Source organism: Carcharodon carcharias, chromosome 7, assembly GCF_017639515.1.
Source record: "Carcharodon carcharias isolate sCarCar2 chromosome 7, sCarCar2.pri, whole genome shotgun sequence".
Lineage (NCBI taxonomy): Eukaryota > Metazoa > Chordata > Chondrichthyes > Lamniformes > Lamnidae > Carcharodon > Carcharodon carcharias.
Window position 1 is genome coordinate 169,470,248 of NC_054473.1, and position 26,147 is coordinate 169,496,394.

At 44.8% G+C, this 26,147-nt stretch overlaps 1 protein-coding gene across 4 annotated transcripts in view; it reads right to left on the reverse strand.

Annotated features, from left to right (window-relative positions):
• The window catches only part of meak7 (MTOR associated protein, eak-7 homolog), a 35,813-nt gene extending 31,810 nt beyond the window's left edge, over nucleotides 1–4,003 (reverse strand). For 2 of the 4 annotated variants that reach the window (XM_041190801.1, XM_041190797.1), the window contains exon 1: nucleotides 3,754–4,003. The gene's annotated coding sequence lies outside the window, so the exon portion shown is untranslated. Of the gene's footprint in view, nucleotides 1–3,749 lie in introns of all 4 variants that reach the window. The other 2 variants (XM_041190800.1, XM_041190799.1) reach the window with 2 other exon arrangements.
• Nucleotides 4,004–26,147: the final 22,144 nt, after the last annotated feature.

The window sequence follows — 26,147 nt, forward strand, 5'->3', positions numbered from 1 at the left end:
TTTTGTTCTTGTCGGGAACTTAATAAAATAAAACAAATATTTTAAAAAAGAAACTTTTTCTATCGCTTTGATCTCTCTTTCTTCCCCTCCTGTTTTGTTTTCTGTATCTGATTTGACATTGAATTTAATATTCTAAATTACACTTTCTGGTTCACACTCTCTGCTGTTTGTTACAAGACTTTATAAGGCAGTTATGTTTTAATATAAAGTAAAGCAGAATGTCCTGAAATGGGGCAGTGGTGTGAAATCTGCCCAGAAACAGGCCCCATTTGATTTGGTGGCAATGGGTCAGAGGCCCAGATTGAAACTTATAGAAACTAGGGCAGTGCGTCTTGCTGGATACAGACTCACAATCTCAGTCAGAGACTTGAAGAGGGAGACCAAAACCAGCAGCTGCTGTGCCAAACAGAGGGAATGGCTGTTTTGTGTTGACCACCAAGCAGAATGCTGGTGAGAACAGATTCCCTGGTTGAAGAGATAGGGCCGGCAGAGATTTAAAGACCCAGGAGTCACTGGAGGGTGTCTTAGCTGCTGGAAGTCAGTTTGATTATACACAGGAGATTGAGTGAAGGGACTTTTAAAAGGTCACTGGAAGACTAGTCTATTTGTAATAGAATAACTGACACCTTTCATGGTCTCATGTTATACATGCTTCAACAAGTAAACTAAAGTAGACAATAAATGCCTATTCGGCACATAAATGGCAAATTAATTTCAATATAGGCAAGTGTGAGGTGGTGCATTTTGGAAGGAGGAAATGGAGGTCACATATTTCTTGGAAAATAAGAATCTAAAAGGGGAATGGGGAGCAAAGACATCTAGGGTTACACATTTACAAACCATTAAAAGTAGAAACGCAAGTTTACAATGCCATAAAATTGCAAACAAAGAACTGGAATACATTTCAAGAAGAATATGATTGAAAAGCTGGAAAGTTATGTCAAGTTGTACCAAACATTGGTTAGATGACGACAAAAACAAAAATAGCTGGAAAAACTCAGCAGGTCTGACAGCATCTGTGGAGAGGAAGACAGTTAACGTTTCGAGTCTGGATGAAGAGTTATCCGACTCGAAATGTTAACTGTGCTCCTCTCCACAGATGCTGTCAGACCTGCTGAGTTTTTCCAGCTATTTTTATTTTTATTTCAGACTTCCAGCATCCACAGTATTTTGCTTTTATCTTATTGGTTAGATGACACTTGCAGTACTTTGTACTGTAATGGCCTTTATATTACGAAAAGGATATAGAGGTACTGGAGAAGTCAGAGAAAAAGATTTACAGGGATAACATCAGAACTGAAAGGTTATAACGGTCATATTGGAAATATTGAACTGATAAGGGATGTCAACAAAAGAGAAGACTGAGTGACCCAATAAAATTATGAAGAGATTTGATAATGTAAATATTGATGTTGTTTCCACTTGTGGGGGAGTCCAACACTAGTGATCATAAATAAACCAATCACTAACAAATCCAATTAAAAATTCAGGAAAAAATTCTTTAATAGAGACTCGTTAGAATGTGAAACCTGCTACTGCATGGTTGAGTCAAAGGCATTTATAAATACACAAAGGAGAAAGGAGTAGAAGGATATGCAAATAGAGCTAAATGAAGTAGGGGTGGGAGGAACCTTGTATTGGGCACAGGCACCTGTATTGACCAAATGGATCAAGTGGTCTGTTTCTGTTCTGTAAATCCTGTTCAATTCTATGCACAGATACCTATTCACCTTTTGAAGGATATTTACTGAGACATTTAGGTTCCAAACATCACAAGTTTACACTGACAATAGATACAAAAATAAACAACTATGTCAGGTCGCAGGTCAATCATCTCAACCCCCAGACATCACTGCAGGAGTTTCTCAGGCCAGTGTCCTTGTCCCAACCATCGTTAGCTGCTTCATCAGGATCATTCCTTCATTATAAGGTCAGAAGTGCGATGTTCACTGATGATTGCACAGTGTTCAGTACCATTCGCAAAGTCTCAGAAAAGCAGCAGCCTGTGCCCAAATGCAGCAAGACCCAGGAAATATTCAGCCATGAGCTGATAAGTGCAAAGCTCCACACACAGCAGTGACCATCTCTAGAAGAGACTGTCTAACCACCTCCTCTTGACATTCAACAGAATTACCATCGCTGAATCCTCACCATCAACAGACACGATGACAAAATTCCTCATGTCATGGTTAGGATTTGGAATGCACTACCCAATGGGCAGGTAGAAACAGAGTCAACGGTAGCCTTCAAAAGAAAATTGGATACTTACTTGAAGGAAAAAAGAAATTTACAGGGATCAGGAAAGAGTGGAGGAGTGGAATTAAATGATTTGCTCTTTGAAAGAGCCAGTGCAGACGAGGTAGACCAAACGGCCTCCTGTGCTTTATTATTCAATTATTCAATTCTGGGAGTCACTATTGATCAGAAGCTTAACTGGATGACCCACATAATACTGTAGCTACAACAGCATTTCAGAGGCTGGGAATTCTGTAACAACTAATTTACCATGACTCCAGAAAGCCTGTCCGCCACCCCAAAGGCTCAAGGGCAACTAGGGATGGGCAATAAATGCTGGCCCAGCCAGTGAAGCCCATGTCCTGTGAATGAATAAAAAAAAGGCCTGAGTGTGATGGTAACTCCAGCTTGCCTGGATGAGCCTGGTTCCAAAAACATTCAAGAAGCTCAACATCATCCAGGGCACAGCAGTCTGTTTTATTGGAACGTTCACTCCATTGACCATCAGTGGACCATGGTTGAAGTCTGTACCATCTACAAGATGCATGGGAGCAACTCGCTAAGGTTCCTTTGACAACACCTTCCAAACCCTCAGCCTCTAATACCTAGAAGGACAAGGGCAGCAGGCTCATTGGAGCACCACAAACTGCAAGTTCACCTCCAAGCCACACATCACCCTGATACATGCTCATTGCATTGGGTCAAAAACCTGGAACTTCTGACCTAACAGCACTGTGGGTGTACCTACAACATACAGACTGCAGCAGTTCAAAAAAGGCAGCTCACCACCAGCTTCTTAAGTGCAATTAGCCCTGGACAGCAAATGCTGACCTCGCCAGTGTCAATCACATTCCATGAACAAATAAAAACAAAACTTGGATTTATATAGCACATTTATAGGAGAAAATATCCTGAGCTGTTTCAGAGATGCGTCATCAGACAAAATTGGACACCGAGTCACATCAGGTGACCAACATTTGGCCAAAAAGCTGGATTTTAAGGAGTGTCTTAAAAGGAGAGAGGTACAGAAGCAGAAGTTTAGGAATGGAATTCCAAAGCCAAGGATTTAGACAGTTGCCAAAGGGTAAGCCAATGATAATCGGAGAAGTTCAAGAGGCTGGAATTGGAAGAATTGCAGAGTTCTCAGATGGTTGCAGGGCAGGAGGGGGTTACAGAGATAGAACGTGGCAAGGCTCTGCAGGAATCCAAATAGCTGAATGGTTTAAATTTATGGTGTCGCCGGGTCTCAAGCCAATGTAGAACACAGGGCTGATAGGTTAAGGGGGCCTTGGAGCAAGTTAGAAAACGGGTAGCAGAATTTTGGGCGTGCTCAAGTAGCCAAAGGGTGGAAGACTAGATATGACTGAGAATAATGAATGTTTCACAGTTTCGTCGAAATCTGATAAGAGGTGATGTCACTGGGAAACAGTGCACTGAATAGCACAACCCACACAGCAGCCAATTCCTTGGAATAATAAGCATTTCAGATTCAGGCAGCTCTGCGGAAAACATACTTACGGTGCTGGTGCTTTGAGCGGAATGACGTTTCTCAAACAGGAGGTTTGTCAGTCTGTAGGAAGTAGAGGGGAGTGCTTTCTAAACGAACCATACTGATACAAAGCGCAATATTACTGTTTAATCGAACCAAATCTGAGTGCAATGTTTATCGCAGCACAGTAAAGGCAACTAAAACCCCAAATACAGCGGAACGTAAAGAGATTGACAACAACAAGAGCCAATCCAACCTCAAGAAAACGATAGTTATTTTTAAACCCGCAACCATTCGCTAGCACGTTTTTGGGAGGTGGGTCGTTCCGCTCAGCTGCTGTCCTTGCCCAAGGCTGTAGTGTCGGGAGTGGAAATATTGAGCGATAAAATATTCTCTCTCTTTAGATTTTCACAAAGATGCCTGGCATCGGTGTTTGATGATCTAATTATTGGAACAGTTTGGGATGTTGTTAATTGAATTCTGTCTAGACAAAAGGGTTAGTATTCAAGTTATAACACGGGAGACCTTGAAAAGACCTATGACTTTCTCGTTGCAATCCAGTAATGCCACATACAGGTGACACCATGTAATAGTACAAAATCTGCACAATGTAACCTGGTCATTGTGGTCAGAGAATGAGAATTTCTGAACAGATTACTGGTGCAGCAAGACTGGGCTTGGTATTGGCAGTTTGAGTTCTATCCTGTTTATACTGCCTGGCTCCCACCTGATCTTAACTTTCCTGTTCAGTAGATAGAATCCATGTTCGGTATAACCTTGCGCAGCGCTCTCACCCAAAAGCTGAGAGGGGGGGTGAGATTCTTCCAATATTTATAATAGGGCCAGCTAACGCTTAAAAAGTGACCAGGAGTTCCTTTGCCAACTGGTTTTCATTAGGTTTACACTTAAGGCAATGTTGAACTGAAGTGGTGTGAGGCTGCCATCTCCAAAGATTCTGACTCTGCATTCTTCTAGAATTAACCTGTGCCCTGACGCCCAATTTACACCAACAGTTTAACATTTGTGTGAGGCCAAAATCAAAAGTCTTTTTTTTGTATCAACTGTAAATAGCTAGGAACTAATGTGTAAATGTACCAGGGGGCCACATTTCACAGCTGCACTCCAGGCTGAAGTGGTGTACATTTTTTATTTTGAACTAGACAGCCTAGCAAAATTAAACAAAGAGTTTCTGATCTTTACAAATTTAAGTGTGATTACTAATAACATTTGGGAGGCAAAGGACAAGAACACATAGCACCCTTTTAATTGGTGGTGAAAATATATGGTAAAGTTCCCAAATTTTTGTAAAAAAAATAAAATGGGGACTTAATGATTTTAGTGCACAATCAGTACTTCCAAGCCCTTCCAATTATGTTATGCATTGCACATCAGGTGTACAGAAGAACTTAGCACACTATATATAATGTGGAGAGTCACTCCCAAACCTCCTTAAAACCTATCTCCTTGAAAAAGCTTTTAGTTTCCATACACCTCTATGGAAGATCCTTAGGCATTCTTCTACATTAAAGGGAAAATGAAACACAAGTTGTTATTTCTCTCTTTATATGCTCATGAACCATACACATTACCTGGGCAAAATCTTGACTTTCTATCTGATCTCTGCCATTGATAGTCTGTAACTCAATACTACCAGGTAAAGCCAGTGACAAGGGAAGTCTCGGTGGAAATATATCTCACAAGGCATAAACAAGTGAGTATTCGGAAAGGCATATTTTGTTTCAATCAACCAGAAAAAAATCCTACATTCCCCCCATCATGATATCCAAATGTATTTTTTTATATGAAGCCAGGGTTTTTTTGTTACCTCCACAGCAATAGTTTCATTTATCTAGCATCCTTAGTATAGCAAAGCCACATAACAAAGTCCACTCCATATGTTAATAACCCATCATGTGATAAACGCTTTAACTTGGTATGCCATGCTCTAATGTTACAATTCAGTTTGAAGTAGTGTATCTTTTCTGTATTTAATGCATTATATATCTCTATATAGTCACCTCTCAAGGTTAAAAGTTTACACATTTTTTCCTGATATCTTAGTCCTCTGATGCTAGAGACCAGTTTGTGGTGCTTTTGATAACTGCCTCTAGGCTTCAACATATCCTCAGTTTCTCAAGGTCAGAATTAGATGAAGCACTCAAGATGGGGCATGGATATTGAACTCTACTGTCTGCACTGTAGAGTTTGCATATGATGTCATCAGACTAGATATTGAACTGTTTTTACTATAGCATTTAGCACTCTATTTGATTTATTTTTGATGTTCTCTGGAAGAATTAGACATGTTCAGCATCCTGGCTGTCTGGCTAAGATTGGAAAGTAATTGGCAGAATCATGGATATGAATTCAGATTCCATAGTGTGCTAGTGCAATAAAAAAACTTGATCAGCAATTTATTGTTCGATATTTAGTACTTACTCATCTCAAGCTTACAAAGTTATCTTTGAAAAATAATGATGAGATAAATGGACTTGTGACATGTTATTACAAACTATCTTTTGGATCTGGCATCAGGTTTAACAAGTAGCTCACTGAGACTTGGAATGAGTGATTTTTGGAATACCGCTGTCAGCTGAAGTTTGAGAGAATGAAATCAATAATTTAATCTACAATGGTGCCCTAGCAGTATATTAATTTTCAGTAGCTACCAAAGTGTACTTTACAACTCTGCAAGACACGTTTACATGGGAAATGTTAAGTGACCCTGAAGGGGCTGAATTATTTTCAATGTGCTTTTAATGTTTTGTTTAATGTGTTATATAAGCCACAAACACAGTTGCTACATGTTTTAACTCCATGTCAGCAAAGCATGATGTATGCTTTTTGGAGAAGTTGAGTTGCTATAATTAGATGCTAGTTTACTGCATTAAACATGTTCACATAGAAAATCTGTACACCTGCTGTGGTGAACTTTATGAGTTGTCTTACCCTTACTTGTGTTACTTGCTCACAAACTCAAGCATGAGCAACATATGAGCAAGCAATATGCACTGAAATCCTCTCTCTGAACATACCCACATAGACATATGAGCAATATTAATGAAGAAGATTTAGGATGGAAGATTTTAAGATGGCTAGAGTGGTCGGATGCAGTTTTACACCAGATTCCCATACACCCAATTTATGATTTTAGCTTAAATCACTAAGCAAATACAGGTTTTCCCCACAGTGAGGGATGAAAATTAGAGGGACATCCAATCCTTGGTAATCTAAACTGCATGGCTGATTCAAGTATATGATTACAGAATGACATTAGCAAAATGCCTGAGGAGAATCTATTTGGCAACCATTTGATGCTGAACTGTTTGCAACCTTGGTGTCATATTTAATCCCAAGCTGAGCTTCTGACCACATATATGCATCATCACTAAAAGTGTTTATTTCACCTCTGCAGCATCACTCGACTCTGCCCCTGCCTCAGCTCATCTGCTGTTAAAACTCTCATCAATCCCTTTGCTACCTCTGAACTTGACTGTCAAATGCACCCCTGATTGGTCTCCTGCATCTTACCCTCTGGAAACCTGGTGTTATCGAAAATTCTTTTGATTGCCTCGCTACTCATACAAAGCCCTATTCACCCAGCCCCCATGCTCACTGATCTACATTGGCCCTTGGTTAAGCAACACCTCAATTTTAAAATTCTCATCCTTGCTAATCACAGTGATTGTGTCCATGAAACTATCATCGATTGTCCTTAAAAACCTGTCTGGTTCACAAATGCCCTTTAGGGAAGGAAAAGTGTCATCCTTACTAGGTGTGGCCTACTTGTGACTTCAGATCCACAGCAATGTGGTTGACTCTTAACTGCCCTCTGAAATGGCCTAGCAAGGCACTCAGTTCAAGGGCAATTAAGGAAGGGCAACAAATGCTGGCCTTGCCAGTGACGCCCTTGAGAATTGTATATGTTTCAATGAGATCATCTCTCATTCTCCTAAACTCTAGACTCGCTAAAGTCAACCCTAATATGGCAATTCCCTCATCCTTCATTGCATTCCCTCTAAGGTGAACACATCCTTCCTTAGGTAAGAAGAACAAGACTGTACACAGTATTCCAAATGTGGGGCTGGATTTTATGGTGGGGGCAGTGTGCGTACTTCTCACCCCCCCACCCCGCTGACTACAGATTCACCGATGGAGGGGCGGAGAACATAAAATTCATCCCTCTGTTTTTTGGTTTATTAACCAGATTGAGGATGAGCTGTCATTTTTATAAGGCTAATGGTCAAGAGGCACACCTTGTCAGACCAGCCTAGATTGTTGCCTTTTACCCTGCTTCCTTATCGTTTGGAAGTCAAGAATCGCTGCACCTCTCTAACTCTAAATTATTTTTTTCCCAGGATCTCAACACAATTGAAACTTTTTGTTGCAGACTCTTCCCTTCCTTGTACTCTCTACAAGATGTTTAAATGAAGGCCTGACTTCAGCTAATAACTGGTGCTTGATTTACTTCCCTTCCGCTAAGTGCGGAAGCAGGCGGGTAAAACAGGTGTGCTGCCCCCCCCCCAACCGATGGCAATGGCGGGTTTTCACAGCGCATCATCCCAAGCCCGCCTCATCATTATCCAGCCATTTATCATGGTAAATGGTCCCAGGATCGGTTTAACATAGAATACTGGAAACACGGCTTCTAGGAACTTCCACACGTTCATTTACCATATACAACAATGTACAGGGATAGGTAAGCACGAGGCTCCTTCCAGAAGCATCTCTCTCTGAGTTCCATGTGACACATGATCTGACATTGCTGCTGATATACATTAGCTATTAGCACAATAGCTTTTAACCCTTTATACTACAGTAATTGGCAATTTACAGTGTGTCTCCTCCGTGCTGTATGATGTAATATTAATAACAGTTTGCCGGACAAACTCATCATTATTTTAGCAGAAAATTCTAAACTGATGTTTCCAAACACTGGAGATTGGAATTGGAATGCAGACTAATTCGGTTTGCAGAACTAAAAGCTTAAAAGTAAATGAACCATTAAAAGAACAGTCTTCCCTCGATAAGAGGTTTTTAGCTCAGATGAAACATATTGGGGTGTTCCATTTATTTCTCAGTCTCAGATGTGTGACAAAGTATATCGGAGAGAAGCATAGCGGGGAAGCCTGTTAATAATATCAAACACTATCGTCTAAATTTTCCAGTCCCACTCATTGAGGGAATCGTTACGGGTGGGACCGTAAATTTGACAGATCAACAGAAGGTCCATTGACATCAGACGGGAATTTCTAATCCCACCCAAGCCCATCAACCTTTCCAAAACCAGCAATTAGAAGTGTCCCCTCACAGTTTTCTGCCAAATCTGCTGGTCTTGTTCAAATTGGGCAGCTACGCTTTATTGATTTCGGTCATACCGTATTCGCACAACTACAAGGAATTTTTTTTTTTCATTTTTCTTATGTGCATAGGAATGTAGACAAATGAGGGACAAAGTCCATCTAATTTGCTTTCTACCATCCTGGTAGTCACCTGAGACATTGATAATGCTGTTGTTGACTAATCAGAACATTCACTTTTTATCCATTAGAACAGTGGTTCTCAAACCTTTTTGGTTGAAGTGCCCCTTTTCAAATAGATTATTAATCACAGACCCCCTGTCTAAATTATAGTACTGTATAATACTCAGAATACCTGACTGAACTTATACTTTTGCGCCCTTTCTTTGAAATCAAGTGGTAATTTTAAAATTCCTCTCCCTTGAACAAGGAGGGGCTCACCTGACATCCACCACCAGCCTCGGTAACTATGAGTTTACCTAGCGACCTTCCTGTCACTCTCAGCTCTGCTCCATGTCCACTCCCTTTCAGTGTGAGACAGCCAGCCTACTCTGTGCTGTAAATGTGGCAGCCACACTCTGCTCCTGCGCTCCCAGCTCACAACTAGCCTGGTTCCAGCCGCCAATTATTTATGTATTATTCCGTCTTGTCAGGCCAGCCTAGGTTGTTGCCTTTTACCCTGCTTCCTTATCATTTGGAAACCAAGAATCACTGCACCTCTCTAACTCTAAATTATTCTTTTCCCAGGACCTCAACACAATTGAAACTTTTTGCTGCTGACTCTTCCCTTCCTTGTACTCTTTACAAGATTTTTAAATGAAGGCCTGACTTCAGCTAATAACTGGTGCTTGATTTACCTCACTTCCCGAGTGGAATTTTCCCAAATTTGCACCAAGTGCGGAAGCGGGCGGGTAAAATGGGTGTGCTGCCCCACCAATGGCGATGGCGGGTTTTCGTACCGCATCACCCCGAGTCCACCTCATTATCTATGCACTCCAGGGGAACACGCCATTTCCACGACAGGTGGGATCCTCGTTCGTCTGCCCACCATTACCCCACCGTTGCATCACGCCGGGCACCATGTTTAAAGGCAGCCGCAAGCACAGTGCTCATTGCTTTCAGCTCACCCCTGCTTCAAGGAAGACATGCCCCTCAAAGGCTAGAAGACTGCAGCCCCCACCCTGGTTTAATGACAGGCCCCTCAAGCAACTGCTGAATTCTGTGGAGGCCCGCCGGAATGTCCTGTAATCCCGCTCTAGCCGCAGGATGGGCAGCAACGTGATCAGTCCAGCTTGGGGAGGTGGTGGTCAGCACCAATGCCCTTCAGAAGAGGACAGCCACCTAGTACCACAATGAACTCCTCCGCCAGGGTAAGTCACTCTTTTCATCACACTCAACTCACACAATCACAAACCCATCACACATCCATAGGACCCTCACTCTCTGCCAGTTCAAGGGACATCACCATTCACACTTTCAGACTCACCGTCATTGTCCTCATCCCGTCCACGAGACCACTCACCGCTTGCACAGGCCAGGCACATTTATCATCTGGCCTGGCAGGCACCCTACTTACACTTTCACCATCTCTATCCATGCAGGACAAGCTGGCACACAACAAGAGGGAGAGGTCACACACTGATGGTGGAATGTCCAAAATCAAGGTCCTCACGGACTTTGAAAACAGAGCCATTCAGCTGGCCGGCCACAATCTGGACCAGTCCTGTGCTGATGGTGAGATCGGTGCTGCTCTACCAAGTGAGGATCCAGCAGTGCAACATCCATCAGACAACCATGCGGTGATAGATGTGTCCTCTTTCACGGGCCACTGCCATGCACTAATTATCTCTTCTTGCTTTTACAGCCGACAGAGTCCATAACTCAGAGCCTCCAAACAAGCCCCGAAGAAACCTCCAAAGAGGAATCTGGAGGCACCCTCCCTGAAGTCCCGTCACAGCGCTCACCCACACCCTCCACCAGTGCAGAGACACAGACCTCGGTGGGACTTAGCTTTAGAGTAGCCCTGGGATCACAACCTGGTGAGCACATCGCACTTTCTGATCCACAGCCAGCAGCAGCAGGGTCTCCCCAGGTCCCTGGCATTCGGAGGATTGCTGGAGGCCAGAACGTTGCTGAGTCTGAGTCAGATGATGAGATGTCAGCTGCTGGAGCTGCAAAGGCAAACTTGGGAACATCAGGAAGGGATGTCCACTGTACTCCTCAGATTGCAAGGCACGATGGAGGAGTCCATCCACCTTCAGTCTGAGGTGATAGCGCCAGCATGCCAACACACTGAGGTCAACACTGGCAGGATGGCAGCCGCCATGGAGACCTTGGCCCAGGACGTCGCTCCTGCACTGCTGCGCAGGCTTAACTCCATCGCTGATGCCACAGTTGGCCTACAACAGTGTGTAGGTGAGAGGGGTGCTGGGCAGCTCGATCTCACTCCAGCTACCCCTGCTCCTCAAGGAGTCAGCCTGCAGCCCCCGGGCATCCATAGGGAGGAGGATCCGCAGATTCATATTCCGGATGCATCCATTCAGGTGACTCCAAGAGCGTTCGGCCCATCCGACTCCCCTCTTCCTAGGACCTCAGCAGCTCTGGCTCCACAGGCTGAGGAGGGTGCCACTGCCACACAGCAGGACCCTGAAACCAGGCTGGGGCCTTCCAAGCCTCGACCTTCCAGATGATGCTTGCCAAAGTCATCACAGACAGGGCATTGCAGTCAGCAGGCTGCCTCCAACTCCACTGTGAATGTCTGGGGAGCACCAAGACATACCAGCAGGGTTAGGAGAGTTAACAGCTATGGGCATGGGTGTTAATCACTTGTACATGCTGTTCACTATTGTCAATAAACTCACAAGAATGTCTCCCTGCCTATGGCTCCTTGTTCTGATGAGCAGTGTTCTTGTCACTCGGATGCACAAGATAAAGGCATATGCCTCAGTCCAGGGCCTCTTCCCTGCTCTGTGAAGTCTTCAGATCAAAGTGATGGACAGCCTCACACTCCTTGGAAACATTATTGATGCCTGCACCTCGGCGTTGCTGGTCATTGCTGCTGGAATGTAGTGGGCAGGCGTCGCAGAGTTCTCTCATTCTCTCGATGTGCTCTCAGTTGGCTGGGACTGGCCCCCATCTCTTCAGCATCTGTGAGCACTGATGCTGTGCACCAGCTCCTGAAGGGCTCAGGTGCTGAAGGTGGTCAAAGCATCAGATGCTTCTAAAGTTTCATGGCTGCATCTCTATGACATGACCCTCATTGCAGAGCACAAACGAACTGCCTTCGGCCAGACAGAAGTCAGATATTCTTAGAGGCTGTGTGAAAATTTATGGAGTGTCCTCAATTTACATCATCATCATTCTCCTGCAAAAGACCTTCACAACCTCTCCATGACAGGAACATTCTCAGAGGGTATGTGAGTTGCCATAAGCCTGACTGGAGTCAAACGTTCATAGATGCAATGTAAGGATCATATAGTGTCTCCTCACTGCATGTCGTCATCATTCTCCACAAATTTAGCAGCTATGAGGGCCTCCCGAGTGCACCTACCTTGCTTAGCCAGTGCGAGGGCCTCATCCCTTTCATCGTCACCTCTGAAGACATCCTCAGCCTCATCCCCATCGGTGTCCTCATCGGAGGAGACGTGCAGTTCCTCCATCTCCTCCTCAGCCAGCTCCTTGCCCTGTTGCAGCGCCAGGTTGTAAAGCGCGCAGCAGACGACAACGATGCATGACATCCTCTGCGGACTGTATTGCAGGGCTCCACCAGACCGGTCCAGACACCAGAACCTCATTTTCAGTATCCCGATGGTCTGCTCCACCAAGTTGCGAGCTACAGCATGAGCCTCATTCTAGCGTCGCTCTGCTTCAGTCTGAGACTGCTGCACAGGTGTCATCAGCCACGGCCTCTGTGGGTAGCCTTTGTCCCTGAGGAGCCAACCCTGCAGATTCTGTGGACCCTGGACAACTGCAGGGATCTGTGACTGACTGAGGATGTAGGTGTTGTGCACACTCCCTGGAAACCATGCGCAGACCTGCGTTTGTGGTGGTCACACACCAGCTGCACATTCAGCAAATAGAAGCCCTCGTGGTTGATGTCGTTTACCTCATGTTGTGATGGAGATCTGAGCGCCACATGAGTGCAGTCAATCACACCCTGCACCTGTGGGAAACCCGAGATCTGGGAGAATCCAATCGTGCATCCTGGCTGTCCCGGCCCAGGGCAAAATGTACAAAGTTGTGTGCCCTCGTGAAGATGGCTTCTGTGACCTCATGGATGCATTTGTGGGTGGAGGCTTGAGAGATCCCACAGAGATCACCTGTGGAGCCCTGAAAGGAGCCACTGGCATTGAAATTGAGCACCGCAGTCACTTTCACAGACACTGGCAGTGGATGCCCTCCATGTCCCCTTGGCGCCAAATCCTGCAGGTGTGCAGCGACCAGTTCCCTAGACATGCGCAGTCTTCAGCGACACTGGTTCTCGGTTATCTGCAGGAATGAAAGGCGGCGTCTATAGACCCTGGGTGTTGCTAGGCGCCAGCCTGCAATGGCTCACTGTGGGTGTGGGTGGCATGTGCGGGAGCCCCAGCCGCCCTTTCTCCCTGAGGTTGCTGCTCCTGCCCCTGTGCAGCCAGGAGTCTCAGTCGCTCTCTCCTTCATCTTCTTCATGCTCTGTAGGCCATCAGGCATACGGCTAGTTCGCCAGGCTCCATGGTCCTGATGTACTCCTCCTGCAGGATGAGATCTGCAGAACTTGTGGCACTTTGATGCTTCTGCATTGCTTGAGTGGGCAGATAAACGAGGAGCCCGACCCCAATCACATTAATGTGGCTGCGCCTGAACTGTCTCAGTTGCAGAGGAATGGTCACTTTCTACAGGTTTCCCGAATGTGTGGCCACTTTCCTCGTCCACCCTACCCCACCCACTCCGAATGTTTGTACGCGATATTCAATGGCAGGGCTGCACTTGCCCCCCCCCCACAAGTTGCCTCAATGGCAAGGCTGCACTTTCCTCCACTCCCCCTCACCCTCAAAAGTCGCCTCCGAGGCAGGGCGGTGCTTGCCCCCTGCTCCCCCTCACCCTCAAAAGTCACCTCCAAGGCAGGGTGGCACTTAACCCTGATCCCCACCCCCCCACCAGTGCCCCTGAAGCCTGCAAAGCAACGGGCAACCCTGGTGAGCTCTGCAGAACGTTGCTGTGCACTCACCTCCAGTTCACCCAAAGTGAATGCCGCCAAGTGCACATCGCCTCTGTGCTGTTGTGAAACACGTTGGCATGCTTTCCCACCGACAGGGATGGTCGATCCAGCAGGGTTGCATGAGCCCATCGGAATGGCCTGATAATAATATGCTGTTGTATTACAATGAGGTTCCCGACAACCAAAGGTGGGAAACATGGCCTGCTGTCGACGGGCTGAGCAGGCAATTGCCGCCTCACCGTTGTGAAACCGATCGTGCCATATTGTCCGCTCACACCACCTATCACACCCGCCACCAGCAGACACGGAAAACTCGGCCCTCTGTTTTCAGCCTTGGTGGCATCCTTCATCGTGAGGCTCCTCAATAAAAATCTTATTTAATAGTTGCTGCTTGACTAACCAAATTGATTCCTTTTGATGGCGTAGCAGAGAAGGTTGATGAAGGGAATGCAGTGGATGTTGCTTATATGGATTTTAAAAAGAAAGCCTTTGACAATGTACCACATAAAAAGGCTGGTTAAAAATTGAGGCTCATGGAGTAGGAGGGTCATTGTAAGCTTGGATAAAAGATTGGTTTAAGGATAGTAAACAAAACAGGTCATGGTAAATGGTTGTTTTTCAGAATGGAGGATGGTCGTGGTGTTCCCCAAGGATCAGTGCAAGGACTGCTGCTTTTTAGATATATATATATATATATAAATAACTTGGGTATTGGAATATACAGTAAAATTGCAAAAATTTGCCAATGTTACCAAACTTAGAGCATGTGGCAAACAGTGAGGATGATCCCAATTGACTGCAACAAGATATAGATAGGTTAGCAGAATGGGCAGGCAAGAGGCATTTGGAATTTAATACAGAGAAGCATGAGGTGATGCATTTTTCCAGAAGGGAAAGGGAGAGGAAGTATAGACTAAATGTCTCAGTTCTAAAGAGTGTTCAGGGACAGAGAGACCTAGGGGTTCACCAGCAGAGATCTTCAAAGCTGGCAGGATATATTGGGAGAGGAGTTAGCAAAGCATATGGGATCTTTGTCTTCATCATCCAGGTATTGAGTAAAAAAGCAGGGATGTATTGCCGAACTGGTTAGGTCACAATGAGTGTATTGTATTCCAGTTCTAGTCACCACACTTTAGGAAGGATGTAAAGGTCCTTGGGAGGATGCAGTGGAGATTTACCAGAATGGTTCCAGGGATTTAGGTTTGAGAATCTAGGTTTTTTTTCCTTGGACCAAAGGAGGCTGAGGGGAGATCTGGTAGAGGTGTGCAAGATTGTGACAGACTTAGATAATATAGACAAAGAAAAGCTGTTACCCTTAACTGATGGCATAAGGACTTGGAGATACAGGTTTAAGGTTTTGGGCAAGAGATGCAAGGGAATGTGAGGAAAAAGATTCTTTATGCAGCCTATGGTAATAACCAAATTTAGCCAAAATTAGATGACAGAGCAAATGAGTCTGGAAGGCATAGAAATTGTAGGCCAGTTAAGGCACAAGGGAGTTTGGCAAGGTTGGATGGTGTTTATTTTAATGCAAGGAGTCTGATGAATAAGGCTGATGAGTTGAGGGCACAAATTAACACATGGAAGTATGATGTCATTGCTGTCACAGAAACATGGTTGAGAGAGGGGCAGGATTGGCAGCTCAATATTCTAGGATATAGGTTCTTCAGGTGAGACAGGGAAGGGGGTAAAAGAGGAGGGGATATCACAATGTTGATCAAGGAATCAATTACAGCAGTAAGGAGGGATGACATCTTAGAAGGCTCCTCAAATGGAACCATATGGGTAGAACTGAAAAACAAAAAAATGAGCAATCACAGTGCTGGGAGTGTACTATAGGCCCCCAAACAGTCAGAGAGAAATAGAGGAGCAGATATGTAGGCAAATTTCAGAGAAATGTAAAAATAATAGAATATTAATAGTGTGGGATATCAACTTCCCCAACATGAACTGGGTTAGTCAGAGTGTGATAGGTTTAGAGGAAGTGAAATTTTTGAAATGCACTCAGGAGAGCTTTTTAAGACAGTACGTAGAAGTTCCTAAAGAGAGGGGGTGGTCTTGGACTTAATTTTAGGGAATGAAGCCGGGCAAGTGGTAGAGGTATCAGTGGAGGAGCATTTTGCAGATAGTGATCATAACTCCATTAGATTCAAGGTTGTTATGGAAAAGGACAAGGATGGGCCAGAAATCAGAGTTCTAAGTTGGTGGAAGGCCGCTTTAATAAGATCAGAAATGATTTGGCCAGAGTGGACTGGGAGCAGCTACTTTTAGGTAAATCTGCGTCAGAGCAGTGGGACTCATTGAAGAAAGAAATAGGGAGAGTACAGGGCCAACATATTCCACTAAAGATAAAGGGTGGGACCAACAAATTCAGGGAACCCTGGATGTCAAGGGATATACTGGATCGGATAAAAGAGAAAAAGGGAGGCTTATGGCAGATACTGAGGGCTCAAAACAGCAGAAGCCCTAGAGCAGTATAGAATGTGTAGGAGGGAACTTAAAAAGGAAATTAGGAGAGCAAAAAGGGGGCATGAAAAAACATTGGCAAGTAAAATAAAGGAAAATCCAAAGTTATTTTACAAGTACATTAAGAGTAAGAGGATAACTAGGGAAAGAGTAGGGCCCATCAAGGACCATAGTGGTAATTTGTGTGTAGAGCTGGAAGACGTAGGTAAGGTTCTAACTGAATACTTTGTGTCGCAAGTGAGAGGGACAACATGGGTGTGGAAATCAGGCAGAAGGACTGTGATATAATTAAATAAATTAGCATAGAAAGGGAGGAGGTTCTAAGTGGTCTGGCAGGCTTAAAAGCAGATAAATCTCCAAGCCCGGATGAAACGTATCCCAGTCTGTTGAGTGAGGCAAGGGAGGAAATAGCAGGGGCGTTGGCAATAATTTTCAATACCTCTCTGGCCACAGGAGAGGTGCCAGAGGATTGGAGGACAGCCAATGTGGTACTGTTATTCAAGAAGGGAGGAAGGGATAAACCAGGGAACTACAGGCCAGTCAGTCTAACCTCAGTGGTGGGGAAACTATTGGAAGCAATCCTGAGGGACAGAATTAATCTACACTTGGAGAGGCAGGGATTAATCAAGGACATTCAGCATGGTTTTGTTAAGGGGAGGTCATGTCTGATCAATTTGATTGAATTTTTCGAAGAGGTGACCAGGTGTGTAGATGAGGGCAATGCATTTGACGTAGTTTATTTGGACTTCAGCAAGGTTTTTGATAAGCTCCCACATGGGAGACTGATATCGAAGGTAAGAGCCCATGTGATCCAAGGCAATTTGGCAAATTGGATCCAGAGTTGGCTGAGTGGCAGGAAGCAGAAGGTGATGGTCGAGGGGTGTTTTTGTGACTGGATGCCTGTGTCCAGTCGGGTTCTACAGGGATCGGTGTTGGGTCCCTTGCTGCTTGTGGTATATATAAACAAGTTAGACTTGAATGTAGGAGGGTTGATCAGCAAGTTCGCAGATGACATGAAAATTGTTGGGGTGGTAAATAGTGAAAAGGATAGTCTTAGATTACAGGAGGATATAGATGGGCTGGTCAGATGGGCTGGTCAGTGGCAAATGGAATTTAATCCTGGATATCTTTATACAATCCCATAAGTGTGAGGCGATGCACTTGGGCAGCACAAACAAGGCACGGGAATACACGATGAATAGTAGGACCCTGGAAAGTACCGAGGATCAGAGGGACCTTGGTGTGCAGGTCCACCGGTCCCTTAAGGTAGCAGGACAGGTAGATAAGGTGGTTAAGAAGGCATATGGGATACTTGCCTTTATTAACCGAGGCATAGAATATAAGAGCAGGGAGGTTATGCTGGAACTGTATAAAACGCGGGTTAGGCCACAGCTAGAGTATTGCGTATAGTTCCGGAATCTGCATTATAGGAAGGATGTGATTGCACTGGAGAGAGTGCAGAGGAGATTTACCAGAATGTTGCCTGGGCTAGAGAGTTTTAGTTATGAGGAGAGATTGGACAGACTGGGGTTATTTTCCCTGGAGCAGAGGAAATTGAGGGGAGATATGATTGAGATGTATAAATTTATGAGGGGCATAGATAGGGTAGACAGGAAGGAACTTTTCCCTTTGGTGGAGGGATCAATAACCAGGGGGCATAGATTTAAGTTAAGGGTCAGGAAGTTTAGAGGGGATGTGAGGAAGAATGTTTTCACCCAGAGGGTGGTGGGAATCTGGAACTCTCAGCCTGTAAGGGTGGTAGAGGCAGAAACCCTCAAAACATTTAAGAAGTATTTGGATGTGCACTTGCGATGCCATGGCATACAAGGCTATGGGCCTAGTGCTGGAAAATGGGATTAGAATAGTTAGGAACTTGTTTGACCAGCACAGACTCGATGGGCTGAAGGGCCTTTTTCTGTGCTGTAGACCTCTATGACTCTATGACTCTAACCTGGAACTCGCTGCTCACAATGCTAGTGGAAGCAGAGATGATCAATGATTTCAAAAGGAAATTGGATGGGAATTTTTAGGGCTACAGGCATAGAGCTGGGAAATGGGACTGACTGGATTACTCGACAGAGGGCTGACATGGGTTTGATGGACTGAATAACCTACTTCTGTATGATAAAGACTATACTTCTAAAAAAAAACATGAATCTATCTGTTCTCTCTCCAGGCAGTGAGTTTCCAGTATTTTCATGGTTATTTTAAATTTGCACCATACAGAGCTTTTTTTCTTTTTTAAGAATTAAATGTACTTGTTTTGATAAATTTCGTCTATTTAATTGCAAGTTATCTATGCTGACTAATTTGATATTTGTTACATTAAATATTATTCATAATTATCCAAATATTATGTGTTTTTTAATTTGTGTTTGCTGTTATCATCCACCAGGTGGCAGCAATAATTGATTTGTAAAGTTACACAGCACAAAGAAATACAACTCCAGGGAGTGCAATGCTGCCAACACCTGGGGGGATGGGGTGGGGCGGGGGGGGGGTGGTTTAATCTGGACATCCCTTGAAAATAGACATGGGGAACTTTGTGCTACCTGTTAATTATAATGGTTGTGGTGTACACGCAGTGCCAAGTACATTGTTGACTGGCTGCACACCCCAGTCAGGCGTCCAAGTTCCTTTAAAACTGGCTTTACTTAAAGCCGGACTGTACCTCTTAAAAGTGCATTTCAGTTGCAGCAAGAACTTACCAAGATGGCACAACAGGTTAAGAGAGCGTGCTCCAATGTTCCTGAATGCTGCGCTGGAGGCCTTGGTGCAATTGGTTCTCGCGGGCAGAGAGAGTTTCTCCCGGCAGGCACCAAGAAGGCAGTGGGAGCAAGTAGCTGTTACAGTCACTGCTACTTCAGGGTGGCCAGATTTTCAAAAGTCAAACCTGGGACACATTGAGAAGCCCTGGAAAGACAGGGCTCTGTGGGCGACCAATGGCAGGAGTCTGGGGGCGCGCCTGTTAAAGGTTGGTTGTGGGGGGGGGTGGGGGATCATGTTTAAACTAGTGAACATCCCTCAGGTTCAAGCCTGGCTTGTGGTTGGTGGACACCGCTGTCAATCTCCTGTCGTCACCCAGAGGCTATTCACTCTGAATTACCCCCTTTAAATTACCCCCAAAGTCCTCCCATAAATTAACACGATGGCCTCCCAGAAATCACCCTAAGCAAATCCTTTAAATTAACACTATGACATGCTATAAATTAACCCCAGTACCACTTATAAATTACCCTAGCACGCATCAAAGAATTAACCCCCGTGACCTCCAAAAATTACCACTAGCCCCGATTATTTCACAAACATTTTGCATTCAGAGAGATATTTTTCAAAGCTGATTTTTCTCCCCCTAAGTTGTGAGACTGGTTTTCAGACGGTTCGGTGAAAGGCGATATCTTTTTAGCCAAGTGAATTCTTCCGAATAAGAACCTCCACTCCGCCGCGGCACTGAAGCAAGTTCAAACTGAGCGGGCCTGTGGAATTCCTGATTAGCCAATTGGAGCATTCTGACGGAATGGCCAATCAGGGCACTGAAAGGCGAACCAACCAGGGCAGTGAATAGTTGCCCCATTGAGGACAATTTGGCAGGGGGGGTGGGGGGTAGTGAATTCGCCCCAGCCCAGACCTGGATGCAGGTCAAAAGGATTTCTCCACATGCGAGGGTTCCCTGGCACAGCCACTTAACATTTGGCGAGTGGGCAGCATTCTGATTCCCAGTTTGCTGAGCAAGAGGCTTTTATTGGTTTTGCTGACAGTAAATGCAACACAAAGGGCAGGGTAAACAGAAGGGGACTCAGGGGAGTCAGGAAGTGAAGAGATGCTGATGGTGTGTGAAGTGAAAGGTGAAGTGCTGACGGAAATCTCTGATATGGTTCGTGTAGTGACCTTGCTAGGGAAAAGCTAGAAACCGGGATGTCTCTACAAGTTGGAGTGGGCACCAGGATGTTTCGTGAAAAATCGGGATGTCTGGTCACCCAATGCTACCAGTTGAGTGCTGAGGACTGGGATGAAGTATCCAAAGAGGTTTACTAACTGCACACGGCTGACCAAGGTCAGCGAATGCTTCCTCACAAGCTGTATCCTACCAACAGCACCACCAGTCTCACACACTGCTCCGTTCACCACACTCCTTTCATTCGCCTATCGGCAATCCTTCCCAAGCAAGACTCGTGACTCTTGTTCATAGTCTCACCTCACTCTCACACACTTAACACTGTTGCAAGCTGCACGCTCAAGTCTCACAGCTTATGCAAACTGTCAGTTATTCAACTGTGGCAGGAACATCATCCAAATACATTGCACTAAGCTCACTGACACACTTACCTCTCTCTTGCAGGGCTAGGCGGCCCATAGTAGGCAGCAGCAGCTAACTGGGGGGGGGGATGGCGTAGTGGTATTGTCACTGGACTAGTAACCCAGAGACCTAGGGTAATGCTCTGGGGACCCGAGTTTGAATCCTGCCACAGCAAATTTGAATTCAAAGTCTAATGATGACCATGAAACCATTGTTGATTGTTGTTAAAAACCCATCTGGTTCACAAATGCCCTTTAGGGAAGGAAATCTGCCATCCTTACCTGTTTGGCCTACATGTGGCTCGAGAGCCACAGCAATGTGGTTGACTCTTAAATGCCTAACAAGCCACTCAATTGTATCAACAAAAAATGAAACTGGACGGACCACCCGGCATCCACCTAGGCACCATCTAGAAGGATAAGGGCAGCAGATAGATGGGAATACCACCACCTGGAAGTTCCCCTCCAAGTCACTCACCATCCTGACTTGGAAATATATCGCCGTCGCTCCTTCACTGTCGCTGGGTCAAAATCCTGGAACTCCCTTCCTAACATCACTGTGGTGTACATACACAACATGGACTGCAGTGGTTCAAGAAGGCAGCTCAAAGAAGGCAGCTCACCACCACCCTCTCAAGGGCAACTAGGGATGGGCAATAAATGCTGGTCCAGCCAGTGAAGCCCACATCCCATGAATAAAAATAACTGGTGGGGCTTCGACACGGCTGCATGTTCTCACCCAAAGATGATGGTATCTTCCTGCCTAACCCATATCATCTCCTCTTCAGCCCATCGAGTCTGTGCCAGTTCTTTGTAGAGCAAACATTCGCCCTTCCTGTTCCCAGAGGGAGGCTGATGAGGAAGAAACACCGTCAATTGATCTGACACTCGTGGTCACTCGCTTCGACAGTGCAAACCTTAGATGATAGAAGAGAGACAGGGTCTGCTCGTGGTGAGTCACTGGGCAGGATTGGGCAAGGAGAGTGGGGAGCATGTGTCGCACACGCACACGCGTGGGTTGCACACGCATTCAGCTGCAGAAGACTCAGGCGAGAGCTTTGATGGGGCAGGCTCCAAAAAATGGCTCATGGGAATGGACATAGAAATGCTTGGTGCTGTCCCTGTCAAGGAGCACGGAGAAGCTCTAACTTGGTACAGGGATTTGCACAGAGTTTGGGAAACATCTTCTCCATTGTTGAAGTGGTGGCCAACTCCAGAACAGCGCTTGCAGATCTGACCTTGATAATTGCTGCCCTTGTCCTTCTAGATGGTAGTTGCCGTGGTTTTGGTAGGTGCTGCCTAAGGAGCCTTGGTGAGTTCCAGCAGTGCAGGAAACCCCAGTGGATGTAAAATTGACTTGTGTAGCGTTGTGTCTAGCAATGTTCCAAAGGCCTGATTGATTTACATGCTGCATATTTTTTTTTTTCCTCCTGATCTCTTCGCCACTCACTTGAAACTGGAAAATTGGATGCTCATACACATCTTGTCCAGAATGTGGGATGTACCGGCTGTCTCCTCCCCCTCCTCTTCTTCTGCCTATTCCCCCTCTTCCTGAAGCCATTGCTGAATCCATGGTGGCAAGGGCTGTACTCTGATGATTGCCAGGTTGTGGAGAATGCACCATGAATTGGAACACCCACACTAGTGAGTACTGGAGGGCTCAGGTTGACGAGCTGCTCTGGAACTGAGGAATGTTAGCTACGTTGCCTGTTGCAGCCTGGAAGGATCTTGATATGTAGAAGTTAAGGGTCAGGGTTACCTTCATCATCATGGAACAGGTTTTTGCCCTGGTTTGAGGTTACAAGTCTAGTTGTAAGAGGCAGCAGAGTTCTGTGAGCAGCTCTTTCATGAGTTGCAGTCACCAAGCATACTTTTTTTTTATTTATTGGATGTGGGCATCACTGGCTGGACCAGCATTTATTGCCCATCCCTAATTGCCCTTGTTCAGGGGGCATTCGAGAGTCAACCACATGTAGGCCAGACCAGGTAAGGATGACAGATTTCCTTCCCTAAAGGGCATTAAGAACAATCAACAATGGTTTCATGATCATCATTAGACTTTTAATTCCATATTTTTATTGAATTCAAATTCCACCATATACTGTGGCAGGATTTGAACCTGGGTTCCCAGAGCATTACCCTGGGTCTCTGGATTACTAGTCCAGCAACAATACCACTACGCCATCACCTCCCCCTAAACCGTCCCTCTATATTGTCCCTGGTTGGGTGGAGGCAAGAGCTGCCTTAAGACTCTGAGTGGATAAGGCTTCCTGCTGAGAGCTCTTCTCCCCACCTCCTTCTCCTCCTCCTGTGATCAGCTTGGCCCCTCCTGTTGCTGCCTCTTCTCCATCTCCTTCTCGTGCTGCAGTCCAAGAGGGATTGTACCTATAGCCTCCACGGGTGGAAACAAGTGCTGTGCCAGACGTCTTGCAGTAGCAGCCAATGCTTTCCTCACATGCTGCACCACTCCCTGCAAACGTCACCATCAGTAACCAGTTCCTCCAAACAAGGAGGTTAAGCAATCACGGTGCCGTTCCCTTTAATCAATGCTGTTGCAGGACCCATCTTGCTGTTTTATGCTTCTTTTTTCAAGAGTGGACAATGCAGGGGTTGAATAACAGCAATTCAACTTGTTTGGGGGCATGTAGGAGATGTTCTCCATGCCTGCATATCAATAGAAAACACAACACTCGCTGCACACACTCTGCCTTGAGGAAGCCAGTCAAGCCTTTGGAACATTGCTGGATGCAATGCTGCACAAGTCAATTTTATATCCATCATGTTTTGCTAATTTATCCCAAATAAATCAACAGGACTTACAGCTGTCCAGTTCCAAACCTCTTTGCTTACCATAAGAACTCAAAGTTTCTATTCTTTCAGAAATTTTATTCCATGTGACACAAAGACTAAGCTTTTTAGTAGAAGTGACAGCTCTTTATTATCTGGTGGCTAGTTTCATCTGGGTTTCCTCTGGAGTTGATTGGAAGTTGCTTATTCAGCACTTCAAACAAGGGATGAGTTGGACAGTGAGATTGCTTTTCCAGGGAGGGTGATTTAGCCTGCTGTTTTCAATTAAAAATGGTTGAATCCTGTGTAATATGTCAAAAACAAGTAAAACATAGTAATTCACAAGTGAGTTGAAGTGATTCACAGTGCAGCTGTTGCCCTAATGAAAGAGATGAGAAAAGCTACAAGATGGCATTGATGAAGTATCCTACTGGTCCCCATTAACTTGCATCATTTTTTGAACTATACTAAGTCATCAATGTAGCATCGATTCTCACAGAAAAATAAACAGCTCCGAAAGCTTAAAGGCATACAGGTCATGAAGTGACAATAGGTCTTTGAATTTTTGGGAGGCAGATGAGCTGCATGCTATTTGTGTAATGAAACTAATAGATGCTGCATGTAAAGCATGTTCTTCAAGTGTTTACTGTTGCCTCGAAGATGAATTACTGTTCACAGTCTGAATCTGATGAAAGTGCCATATATTAGTTCTTTAATTTATAAAATCGTGGTACCATTAGATATGAAAAAATGAAAGGTAAGTTCTCTTTTATTTTTGATTTATTTTCTTCCTCCTGATGCTACTAATTTTCTGCCTGTACTTCATTCTGTCCTAGAGACCTGATAAGGGGGCACAGTTCCATGAGCACGAGTTGCCCTCCGTCTGACAATTATTCTTAAGCAGTGACTGTTGCAAAAAGAAGGAAATCATAGTCGAGCTGAAATTTCTGCTGGCTAGGCAATGCACTTCCAACAGAGGCGTTACTGGAGATGAGTCAACGGAAAAGTCTCTTGGTAATTTTTCCCCTTCCTGACCAAGGAGTGTTGAGGCCAATTGTAGCACTGACTGACATCAACTAATTCAATGAATCAAGCCTGTAATTGTCCTCTTATGTATGGCCCAGCTAATCACTATTTTAACCAAGGTAAATATTAGGGAGCTGATTTCTTTTATTACATTTTATAAGACAACATTTTAATTAACCTTTCTAACCCTTTTTAATTGTGGTGGCTACAACTTTTTTTTGGTCTCATTTGATCTTTGACAGGATTGCTCACCATTAATCTAATGTCTCATGAGTTGCAATGTTAACCTGGTGATAACCACTGCTCAGCCACTCCCAGTGGGGAACACTAAGTAGGTCCTGTGGTCAGTTACAGACAAGCTATTCTTGTTATTGGAAATTTCTCTAGATTGGCAGCTGCTTGGCTCTTCTCCAGATTTTCACAAGGTCCAAAAATAACAGGAAATAACTATATACTTTTATGATTGTTCAGTTGTGATTTATGAAGTGTGACATCCTGAGTATGATGTTTGCAGTGTGATGTCTGGAGTGGGACAGAAACTCTCAAAAACATTTATATGAATAGATTTTTATCCTGGTGATGAGTTTTAATTTTTTTTTTGTTCATTCATGGGATGTGTGCGTTGCTGGCTGGACCGGCATTTATTGCCCATCCCTAATTGTCCCTGAGAATGTGGTGGTGAGCTGCCTTCTTGAACCGCTGCAGTCCATGTGGCGTAGATACACCCACAGTGCTGTTAGGGAGGGAGTTCCTGGATTTTGACCTAGAGACAGTGAAGGAACGGGAATATATTTCCAAGTCAGGATGGCGAGTGAGTTGGAGGGGAACTTTCAGGTGGTGATGTTCCTGGTAGGGGTCGTGGGTTTGAAAGGTGCTGTCTGAGGAGGCTTGGTGAGTTCCTGCATTGCATCTTGTAGATGGTACATAATGCTGCTACTGTGCGTCAGTGGTGGAGGGAGTGAATGTTTCCGGATGGGGTGCCAATCAAGCTGGCTGCTTTGTCCTGAATGGATTGATCCAAGGTACCAACTTAAAGGGAATTTTGAATATTACAATATGTGGAAGTTGAATTCAGATGAAAGTGAATCCTTACAAGTACCAAATAAATAGCAGCCGAGCTGTTAGAAGATGTGGGGAAATCAAATCAATGTGCAAAAATTGTCAGTAGGAACCTGCAATATGAATATTGAGGAGCTGATTGACATGTACCCCTTCAAGAATTGGATCAAGACACTCATGGTGTTGGGGATAAAGAATTATATTCAGGTTTAATTGAGCATTTGGAAAGCCCAGCCAGGTTCATAACAATGTTATCACTATGATTTAGAATTTTAGCTGGACTTTCTCCAAA